Source organism: Geotrypetes seraphini, chromosome 2, assembly GCF_902459505.1.
Source record: "Geotrypetes seraphini chromosome 2, aGeoSer1.1, whole genome shotgun sequence".
NCBI lineage: Eukaryota > Metazoa > Chordata > Amphibia > Gymnophiona > Dermophiidae > Geotrypetes > Geotrypetes seraphini.
In genome coordinates, this window is record NC_047085.1 from 515305880 (window position 1) to 515317244 (window position 11365).

Consider the following 11365-nt stretch of genomic DNA (forward strand, 5'->3'; position numbering starts at 1 on the left):
GAGACTTTCAGACGCTGGTCAATTCAGGGATTGCAGTTCTTATTCCAATTGTTTAATGAAGTGGGTCATCTGGCTTCGTTTACCTCCTAACAAAACACGTTTGACTTGCCAGCTTTGGACTTTTTTGCATACTACCAAGTTCGACATTATATTCAATCCTTGCCAGCTGATCACTTGGTGGAAGATAGCAGAGAGGCTATATCAGAACTTTTTATCTTTCCGCTCAACAACGGATACCACTTCGATTTCATCATGTGGGCTTACAGGACACTCAATCTGGCCCTAACTTGGACGTTGTGGCAACCTCGTGGGCAGAGGACTTGCAGTATTCCCTGTCTGCACTGCAGGTACAGCGAGTGTTAAAAACTATGAGACGGGTATCTGCTAATGTTACCCAATGGGAACTCCAATTAAAATTTGTGTTTCGTCTTTATATATCCCCCATGCGGATGGGCTTCACTCCAGAATATACTTGTCCTAAATGTACCTTTGGGACACATGTTCTGGGCTTGCCCGCGTATTTCCCCGTTTTGGCACCGTTTGGGACACTACACTACATCCATATGAGGCCGGCGTTGGACTCCGGCCCCACGAGCACTTTTTAGCAGTATCTCATTGCCTCCCCAAAACCTAAAGGACTGACTGCTTTCATCCCACGAGTGGCGCTTCTTGGCAAGAAAGCTATTTTGACTAACTGGTTATCCCCTGAACCACCATCTTTTTTTTTTATCAATAAATGTTTATTGAAAAGTTTTGAGAATATACAAACATACCATGAATATCATAGACAACATAACATACAGCCATCAATCAGAGAGCACCACAATAAATGTACAAATCACAGAAGTACCCCCACCTATACAGTCAAGCCCCTGATACCCAGCAACAACCAGAACTCCACAAATCCCTCCCCCCCACCCCCAAGCTTCACCTCCAGCAAAGAGGGCCCCCAGTTGGTTCTTCAGGAGAGCCCCCTCAGTCCTCAACCCCCCCCCCCCCACAGAAAGAAGCTCAAGACAAAGATGTAATTTTATCAAGGATTCGTGTCCAAGTCCGGGTATAAGTATAATAATAACCATGACGCTTTGCAATAGACAGTTCCATATTACAAATAAACTGGAGTTTAACAGTCCATTCCAATTGGGTGGGCGCCTGCCCCTGTTTCCAACGAGCAGCTATCAAACATTTAGCCGCCGCCAGGCCCCAACGTCGGATCTTAGTTTGCCATGAATATAAACATACATTGTAAAGGCCTAGCAAGCACCCCTGCGGAGAAAAAGGCAATAATATTTGTAACAATTGTGATAAACACCCCACCGCCTGCCTCCAGAAAGGCTGTAGGACGGGACAGGCCCACCAGATATGCAAAAATGTCCCCAAGGCCATCCCACATCTCCAACACAAAGCTGAAACACCTGGATACATACGGTGAAGACGTTCCGGTGTATAGTACCACCTCATCACCACTTTGTAAGCGTTTTCCTTAATGAGAGCACACGAGGTGGCCTTGCCTACCTCAGTGGTGATCAGAGCCCACTCCTGAACAGAAAATGTACAGTTTAAATCCAACTCCCAAGCTCGCTGATAAAGAGACGGAAAGGAATAGGAGCCTCGAATATATTGGTAAAGAACAGAGATAGGCTTAGGAAGGCTCTTAAGAGTGAACCACATGTGAGCAAAGGGATCATTAGACTGAAAAGATCCCCGATCCCACTCCCGAGAATGAAGAAAATGACGTATTTGAGAATAGGCTAGAAAGTCTCCTTTGGGCAAGGCAGCACTAAGCCGGAAGGTTTCAAAAGACATCAGGACCCCTTTTTGAAGCACATCCCGAAAAGTATGCAACCCTAAATGTGCCCACCGCACAAATGTAGAACTCTCCCTTCCTTACGCTCAATGGAGATTGCTTCCCTGGAGCGTAGACATATTGGCGACCTGGACTCTAAGCCTAGACGATGCTTTTCGAACACTTATGGATGGACCTTACTCCTCGTGCCCGCAGTAGACTTTTGAACCTATGATTCTCCTTTTCTCTCTTTTCTTATTGCTCTTGCTTTGCTGATGATGTGTGGGTTGGTGAGTCTGGGGGGTGGGGGGCAGGGAGGTGGGTGTACTGGTATTCTTAGTGCACATTATTGAGAGCTTTGTTATTCATGTTTGTATTGTTTGCTGGCACTTTATTGAAATCGTTAATAAAAAATATTTACACATAAAGCACAGTTACTTACCGTAACAGGTGTTATCCAGGGACAGCAGGCATATATTCTCACATGTGGGGGGGGGGGTGACATCATCTACGGAGCCCCGATGCGGACAGCTTTTCAAGCAAACTTGATTGAAGATTCAAGTTTGCTGTGCTGCACCACGCATGTGTGCCTCCTGCTCCACTAGAGGGCGCATCCCCTCCTCGTGGTCTCCAGTTCACATACCCAGCAAATAAGCCAACCTCGGGGAGGTGGGTGGGTTGTGAGAATATATGCCTGCTGTCCCTGGATAACACCTGTTACGGTAAGTAATTGTGCTTTATCCCAGGACAAGCAGGCATGATATTCTCACATGTGGGTGACCTCCAAGCAAATGAAAAAAGGGACGGAGGGAAGTTGGCAATTTAAGAAAACAGATTACGTAAAACCGATTGACCAAAGCGGCCATCGCTCCTGGACAGCGTATCCAGACAGTAGTGGGAGGTGAAAGTATGAACCGAAGACCACGTGGCAGCCTTGCAAATGTCCTCAATGGGCGTAGACCTGAGGAACGCTACTGAGGCTGCCATCGCTCAGACCTTATGTCCCGTGACCCGACCATGCAGCGCGAGACCAGCCTGAGCGTAGCAAAAAGAAATACAAGCAGCCAACCAGTTGGATAAGGTGCGCTTGGAAACTGGGCGTCCCAATCGATTAGGATCAAAGGACAAAAACAATTGACGTGCCGTCCGATGAGCCTGGGTGCGATTGAGATAAAAAGCCAACTTACAGTCAAGAGTGTGTAGCGCCACCTCTCCGGGATGAGAATGGGGCTTGGGAAAAAACACAGGCAGAACAATGGACTGATTGAGATGAAAATCAGACACCACTTTGGGTAAAAACTTAGGATGAGTGCGGAGAACCACCTTGTCATGATGGGATACAGTGAAAGGCGGGTCCGCCACTAAAGCCTGCAGCTCACTAACTCTCCGAGCAGAAGTGAGAGCAAGTAGGAAGATCACCTTCCAAGTGAGAAACTTAAGATGACACTGATCTAGAGGCTCAAACGGAGGTTTCATAAGTTGAGCCAACACAACATTAAGATCCCAAACCACAGGAGGAGGTTTGATAGGAGGATGAACATTTAGGAGACCCCTCATGAAACGAGAAACCAAGGGGTGAAGCGATAGAGACTTGCCATCCAGGTGCTGATGAAAGGCGGCAATCGCACTAAGATGCACTCGAATGGAAGTGGTCTTTAGGCCAGAGTGAGATAAATGAAGTAAATACTCGAGGACCGAAGAGACAAGGACTGACACCGGATCCTGACGGTGAGAGGAGCACCAAGAGGAAAATCGAGTCCACTTCTGTGAATAACAGAGTCTAGTCGAGACTTTACGAGAAGCCTCCAACACCTCCCTGACTGAAGACACAGGGATAGAAGTCAGGGGGAAAGAAACCAAGCAGTCAGATGAAGAGACTGAAGATTGGGATGCAACAGTGAACCTCGACTCTGAGATAGCAGAGAGGGAAACACAGGCAGAAGCAGAGGTTCCCTGACGCTGAGTTGAAGTAGCAGGGAAAACCAAGGCTGCCGAGGCCACCGAGGAGCAATCAAGATCAGAGTGGCTCTCACCGATTTGAGATGAACCAGCGTCCGCAGAATCAGAGGGAAAGGCGGAAACGCGTAGAGGAACTGCCCTTCCCAATCGAGGAGGAAGGCATCGGCCTCGAGACGATCCGGAGAGTACATCCGGGAACAGAAGAGAGGTAGTTTGTGATTGAGGGGGGAGGCGAACAGATCTATCTGAGGAGTCCCCCACCTGTCGAACACCTGGCGCAATACCTGAGAATGTAGCGACCATTCGTGCGGCTGGAGGAGGCGACTGAGCCTATCCGCCAGACAGTTCCACTCCCCCTGTATGTAAACCGCTCGAAGGAAGATGTTGTGAGAGATTGCCCATTTCCAGAGACGCAGAGCCTCCTGGCAGAGGGACCAGGACCCCGTCCCGCCTTGCTTGTTCACGTAATACATCGCCACCTGGTTGTCCGTGCGGACGAGAACCACCTGGTCGTGAAGCAGATGCTGAAACACCACAGCGGCGAGATAGATGGCCCGAAGTTCCAGCACGTTGATGTGACAGCGACGATCCTCTGCTGACCATAGTCCCTGAGTGCGGAGACCATCCAGATGAGCACCCCACGCGTACTCCGACGAATCCGTGGTTAGGACCTTGTGGTGAGGAGGGGCGAGAAAAAGCAAACCTTTGGAAAGATTCGAAGAGTCGGTCCACCAACAGAGCGATCGTTGCAAGGAAGGAGTCACTGTCATGGGACGGTTGGGCGAGTCCCTATCCTGACGCCATTGAGAGGCCAACGTCCACTGCGGGATCCGCAGATTTAAGCGGGCGAACGGTGTGATATGAACGGTCGAGGCCATATGGCCTAGAAGCGTCATCATGTGGCGTACCGAGACTGAGGTCAGCCGCGAGATACGCCGGCTCAGATTTACCAACGCCTCCAGACGCGGAGGAGGAAGGAAGGAACGGAGGCAAACCGTGTCCAGCACGGCCCCGATGAACTGTAAGGACTGAGAGGGGCACAGCTGGGACTTTGGAAAATTTACCTCGAACCCCAGACTCTGAAGGTAAATAATAGTCTGTTGGGTCGCTGAGATAACCCCCTCTCTGGACGGGGCCTTGATCAACCAGTCGTCCAGGTAGGGGAACACCTGTAGACCCTGGGAAAACAAGGCAGCTGCGACCACCACGAGGCACTTCGTGAAGACCCGGGGGGACGAGGCCAGGCCAAAGGGGAGGACTCGGTATTGCAGATGGAGGTCTCCCACCTGAAAGCGTAGGAATCTGCGACAAGCGGGATGTATCGGAACATGAGTGTAGGCCTCCTTCAGATCGAGGGAGCAAAGCCAATCGCCCTCGTCGAACAATGGGTACAGAATCGGAAGGGAAAACATCCGAAACTTTTCTCGCACAAGGAACTTGTTGAGGCGTCTCAAGTCCAGAATCGGGCGCAGGTCTCCAATCTTCTTCGGCACCAAGAAGTACCGGGAGTAAAACCCCTGCCCCCATTGGCTGGGGGGGACCAGTTCCACCGCCCTCAGGCGAAGGAGGTCGCGAGCCTCTGAGAGAAGAAGGGACAACTGCGCCCGATTGGGAGGACACGCACTTGGAGGGCTGTCTGGAGGAAGTTCCCGAAAGTTGAGCGAGTACCCTGATGAGATCACGCCAAGGACCCATGTGTCCGACGTGATGGACTGCCAACGGGGGTAAAAGGCTCTCAGACGGCCCCCGATGGGAAGAAGGCCTGACGGTGGAGCGGAGGGGGCCAGCCCCCATCCGCACATCCTGTCAAAAGGACGGAAATGGCTTGGCCGGCACAGGCGGCTGAGATTTCGGTAAAGCCCTAGGATGAGTCTGTGGGCGCCGAGGCGGAGGCCTAGAAAAAGCCGGAGTGGACTTTTGCGGATACCGGCGAGGCAATCCCCGGAAAGGTCGAGAGGCGGCCGGCTTAGGCTTCGGACGAACGAGAGAAGCAAAGGACCGCTCATGTTCCAACAAGCGCTTCGTCGCCACTTCAATCGTGTCGTCAAATAGTTCTTTGCCGACACAAGGGAGGTTCACCAGCCGGTCCTGGAGGTTAGGGTCCACGTCGACTAGACGCAACCACGCCAGCCGGCGCATGGCTACAGCAAAGGCAGTGACCCTGGAGGAAAGCTCGAATCTGTCGTAGGCTGCATGAAACAGATGGAGACGGAGAGTCGAAAAATCCTCCATGAAGAGGCCAAACGCCCCTCGGCGGGGGGCCGGCAGATCTGCCGTAAAGGCACCCAACAGTCCAATTAGATGTTTAAGGTAGGATGAAAAAGTGAACGTGTAGTTCAGTACTCTAGAAGCCATCATAGAGTTCTGATACAAACGGCGGCCGAACTTATCAAGGGTCTTGCCCTCACGACCCGGAGGGACCGCCGCGGATACCCGAGAGGGGTGAGCTTTCTTCAAAGAAGACTCCACCAGCAAAGACTGGTGGGACAACTGTGGCTGCTCAAACCCCAGGCAGGGTACGGTACGGTACTTAGACTCCATTTTAGAGGGGACAGCCGTCACCATGTAAGGAGTCTCGAGGTTCCTAATAAAGGTCTGCCGAAGCACAGGATTTAACGGCAGCCGGAGGGACTCTCTGGGCGGAGAGGGCATATCGAGCTCCGCCAGGTACTCCTTGGAATACCTCGAGTCCGATTATAGGTCCAAGTCAAGGGCGCGTCCCATGTCCTGGACGAACCTCGTAAAAGAAGGGCGGGGCGTTCCTGTAGCCCCTTGTGGGGACGGGGAACGAGACCTCCGACTCGCAGAAAAAGAAGGGGAAGCCTCCCTCGAGTAGCGATGTTCCCGCTCCGACCCCCGTTCTGACACCGGGGAAACACTCAGGAAGCGCTCCGGGGTTGAGGATCTGCGTCGCCTCGAGGACCCCCTCGGAGACGCCGCCGGGGTAAGGGGCACCAACCGACGCCGGGTCGGAGACCTCTCCCCGTACTCCCTCGGCGAAAGCCTGGAGCCTCGGGCCGGAGCCCCGGACCGAGGGGGAGTCAGAGGCCGGGGGTTAGCGAGAGACAGCTCAGTAACCCGTAACGGACCTCCGGAGCGAGGCGTGGGGGAGCGACCTCGAAACGGAGGCGAGCTCCGGGCCTTTTTAGACAGTCGGTGGCCCGAGGTCTCGAGGGGCTTCGATCGACGTTTCGCCCCGCACAGCTCCGCAGAGGACGAACGCCTCGGTGAAGTATCTGAGGAAGAAGAGAGGCGGCGAGAACGGCGCGCCTTACCCCGAGGGGCCTCGACACGGGGCTCAGGCTGGTCCAGCGCACGCGAGGTCGAGGTCGGGACCGGGTGAAGATGAGCCAAGGCAGCAGAGAGTTCCGTCGAGATCATCGCCCGGAGCATGTCCTGGAACACCGGTACGGACAGCATGGAAGGCATGTCCGATGCCGCAGTGCACTCCACCGAGGGCGATCTCGACTTTGAGCATTCCCGAGTGGTGGAGGCACGACCAGAGGACTTCGCTGGGGCCGTGGGCAAGGAACTCCCCCCGTGCCCGGCCGACGTCCCCGAGGTTGGCTTCTTCGGTGGTACGGAACCTGAGGAAGGAAGAGGGGACTTACCCGGAGCTGAAGACTTCTGAGAACCCGAAGTCTTTGGAGTCGAGTCCCGAGGCGGAGCCGAGGAACCCGAGGCCGAGGTCAAGACCGGGGCCGACCTCGAGGCCGAGGTCAAGGGTTGGTCGTCGACAAAAAGGTCCGCCATTCGGGCCCGTCGTCGACGGAGCGCCCAGTGTTAAAAAGTCGCGCACCGGGGGCAAGTCTCGGTCGGATGATCGGCCCCCAGGCACAGAATGCACCAGCGATGCGGGTCAGTGATGAACAGTAGACGCTCGCACCTGGTGCACTTTTTAAAGCCGGTAACAGGCTGGGACATAGAAAAAGAGGCGGCCGCGGCCTAGGAGGCCTCGCGGCCACGACGACCCGGGAGCCCCCGGGATTTGGAAAAAACGAAACCGCGGCTTCGCGATTCGAAGCAGGAAAGAAAATAAAACAGAAGAAACAGGCGCCCAACGACTTCCAATGAAATAAAATAAGAAATCGCGGTGCAAGAAGGCACTTGGGGCAGAGCTAGAAAATACAAGACTTCTTAGCTCCGCGGAAAAAAACGAACTGGAGACCACGAGGAGAGGATGCGCCCTCTAGTGGAGCAGGAGGCACACATGCGTGGTGCAGCACAGCAAACTTGAATCTTCAATCAAGTTTGCTTGAAAAGCTGTCCGCATCGGGGCTCCGTAGATGACATCACCCCCCCCCACACACACACATACACACACACACATGTGAGAATATCATGCCTGCTTGTCCTGGGATAAAAACCTACTCTACAAATGTTTAAAAATGTAAAAGCAGGCCTAAGTGAGACACGACCAGCTCCTGCCTACTCACCATAAGAGCTGTGATTCACTTATATTTATTCTTGGCTCTGGGGTTTGATAGGAATCTATTTTGCTTAATGCCAATTCCAGTCTGAGTGACATAGTGGTGGAAATTTATTCTCTTTCTAAGAAATATGCTTTGTAGCCAAGTCATCTGTTTGTCTACTGTGAAACCAGAAGTTGCCTTGGTTAAATCTCCTGAACCTCAGCTGTGCTCAAGGTGGTCCTTTCCTCAGAGAGTCTTAGGCCAAATCCACGACTCCTCACAGAAGGAAACACCTGGTTCAACACCAGCCAATTCCAGGGGAAGGGTCAGATATTTATTTTTATACCTCACTATGCAAAGTTTTTGGTGGTTCACAAGAGAACATACACAATAAATCAAACAGACAAAAAAAAGTGTGAGGCAGGTATGTGGCATCTTTTAAGGAGAGGAGGAGATAGTGGATGCTGTGAATGGGCAGACTGGATGGGCCATTTGGCCTTATCTGCCATCATGTTTCTATAAACACAGTAATCTATGAAGTTTCTTCCTGTAGGTGTCCGATATTCAAAACTGGATGGGTTTATCATTTTGGCTCATATTATATTTTGCTCCTATCACAGTGACCAGATAATCGTCTCAATGTTTTTCTCTAGAGAATATTGTAAATTCTTCAAAGATTGCTGTTATGCAAGAGTCAAATTATTCTGAAGCTTCATTCCAAGATATGTGGAAGAAAAGCAAGATAAAAGCTGAAAAGAGGAGAAGCTAAGACTGATCTTGGGGAAGACGGAGACAGTTTTTAAGGGCCTGACCTGATGTATACGCGACGTACAACTCATTTATTCTAGTGTTTATTTATGAAGGGAATTTTTTTTAAATAAAGTAAAATTCTGGAATCTCTCGTGGCATAACTGGGGAATCTTGCCATGGCGCACAGTTTGAGAGACACAGAAGTTGGTGAGGATTTCTTGTCACATGGTCATCCTGGAGACAATTCTGCAGCTTTTGGAGCAGTCCAGAGTCAGACAATGCTATAAACTGAGCAGAGATCGATGACCACAACACCTTAATTTGCACTTGGCTCAGGTACAATATAATCTTCTACAGCCAGATTCTGACCATTTGGGCTACTCTGACCCTGCATTTTAGCTCTTCTTCAAGAAACAGAGAATAATCTGTCTCTGATTTTAAAGGGGAAAAAACTTGTAAGACACACAAAATAATCTTATGATCATGCTGTCAGCTTAAGATAGAGGTTAATACAGAGAGATCCTGATCACACTTGGAAGCTTCTGGAGCAAAGGAAGTACAGAAAAATGTCTCCTATTAGTTGAATATTTTAGTCCTTACCTAGGGAGAACAGAGTCTCATAATTCTCCTTCATCACCTCCCTGTAAAGCTCCTTCTGCCCTTCATCTAAATATTCCCACTCCTCCTGGGAGAAAGAGACAGCCACGTCCTCAAACTTCAGCTGCATCTGAAACACAAACCAGAAATACCCTCAGCGCCTTGGGCAAGTTCCTTAATCCTCCATTGCCCCCTTGGAGTGTGGTTGTGGAATTCCAAGTCCCCTCCCCATCCCTGCCAGGAAAAGTGGGGGAGGGGGATTTCCTACCTGAGCAGAAGCTCCTGCAGCCATTTGGACCTCTTCCTCTACACCAGGTTGGTTCTTGGAGTGAGAAGAAACTGGGCACTTGAGGCTCCAGCACAAGATGGACGACTCTTTCCTTTGTTGAGCAGAAAGTTCAGCTCCCAGAGAAATTCTAAGCAATGAGCATCAGATGGAGCTGAAACTCCTCCTCTTTTCTGCCTTCTCTGGGCTAGGGGGCGTAACCTTCCACTCTTCTTCCCGCCCCAGGAACCTTTCTGACCAATCAGCACTACAAGGGCAGAGCCTTTGTTGAGAAGCTCCGCCCCTTCCCTTGTGACATCACCAGCCTTCTCGGCTCCTCCCCCAATTCCGTTCTAATCCTGAGGGAGGAGATTCCCGCCAACAACAAGGGATCCTGCGCACAGGGAGAACCAAGATTGGGAGGTTGTTAGAGTTCGAGAATGATGTGGGGGAAAATGTGTCCCTGTCCCTGAGAGCTCACTCTCTGTCCCTGCAAACTGCCTCTAATAGTTATGATTTTATACTGAACTTATTAAATTTTAAAAAGATTCTATTCTGTACAATTGTCATTTTCTAACAAGGATCAACAAGGGAATGGGGCCAGGAGGATTAAGTGACTTGCCCAGGGTCACAGGAAGCAGCACTGGCTGTAGAGGCAGCAGCTCAACCAGATGTGCTAAATCTGAATCTGTCTTTAGAAGCTGACACAAAGGGCTATTTTTCAAAGTTGTACTAGCGATTCCAGTGCAGCAACCGTGATGAAGCCTATTCTCCTATGGGCGTCATCCCATTTGTCACGCCAGAATCACTAGTGCAGCTTTGTAAAAGGAACCGCTGAGGGAGTAAAAGCTGCAACTTTAATTGTTAATCTTGTATTAGAGCCCGACCAGGACAGGGTTCATAGTAGTGCTGCCCGATTCAAATCAATTAACCAATTCACTTTGGGTGAATCAATTTGAATCGATTACTTTCCCCCAAAAAATTGGCCTCCTGATTTGGTGTCTGAGTCACCGGCCAAGGATAACATGACCGATAGCAAAGCAAAACGTTCCTACAGCGACCCTCTAGGCCGAAGTGAAGGAGAAGGCCAACAAGGTCGGATGACGTAGATCGTGACGCACAGCGATGGTTGTGGCAGCGGTGGGGAGGCTGAGCATGGTGTCACTTTCACTCCCTTCCGGTCACCTGCCCCTGCCGCAGCTTCTTCACACATCAACGGCTGCCGCTGTGGAGAGAGTGATGACCTTATGCCTCCCACTGCCCCTCTCCTGTGGCTGCAGATGGTGGAAATGTCCAAGATTCTCTGAGAGATTCGGAGAGAGCGGGAACTCGAAGGCCTTGAGCATGCGCAGAAGCTCAAGGCCCAGCAAAAAGGAGGCAGATCTTCAGCCACCAGCACCGGCATGTCCTGTGCGTTGGTGCCGGGTGCCAGATAGGGGATAAGCGATGTGTTCGGGTGGGTGGATGGGTGCGGGGGGGATGTCGGATCGCGGCAGGGGGGGCGACGCGAGCGGGGGGATGCCGGATCACGGGGGGGGGTCGGATTGTGGGTGGGGGGCCGATCACGCAGGGGGCCTTCGTGAGCGTGGGAAGTAA

The 11365-nt window shown here is 51.5% G+C and overlaps 1 pseudogene; it reads right to left on the reverse strand.

Annotated features, from left to right (window-relative positions):
• LOC117355250 overlaps positions 1-9928 on the reverse strand; it is a 44706-nt pseudogene extending 34778 nt beyond the window's left edge.
• Positions 9929-11365: the final 1437 nt, after the last annotated feature.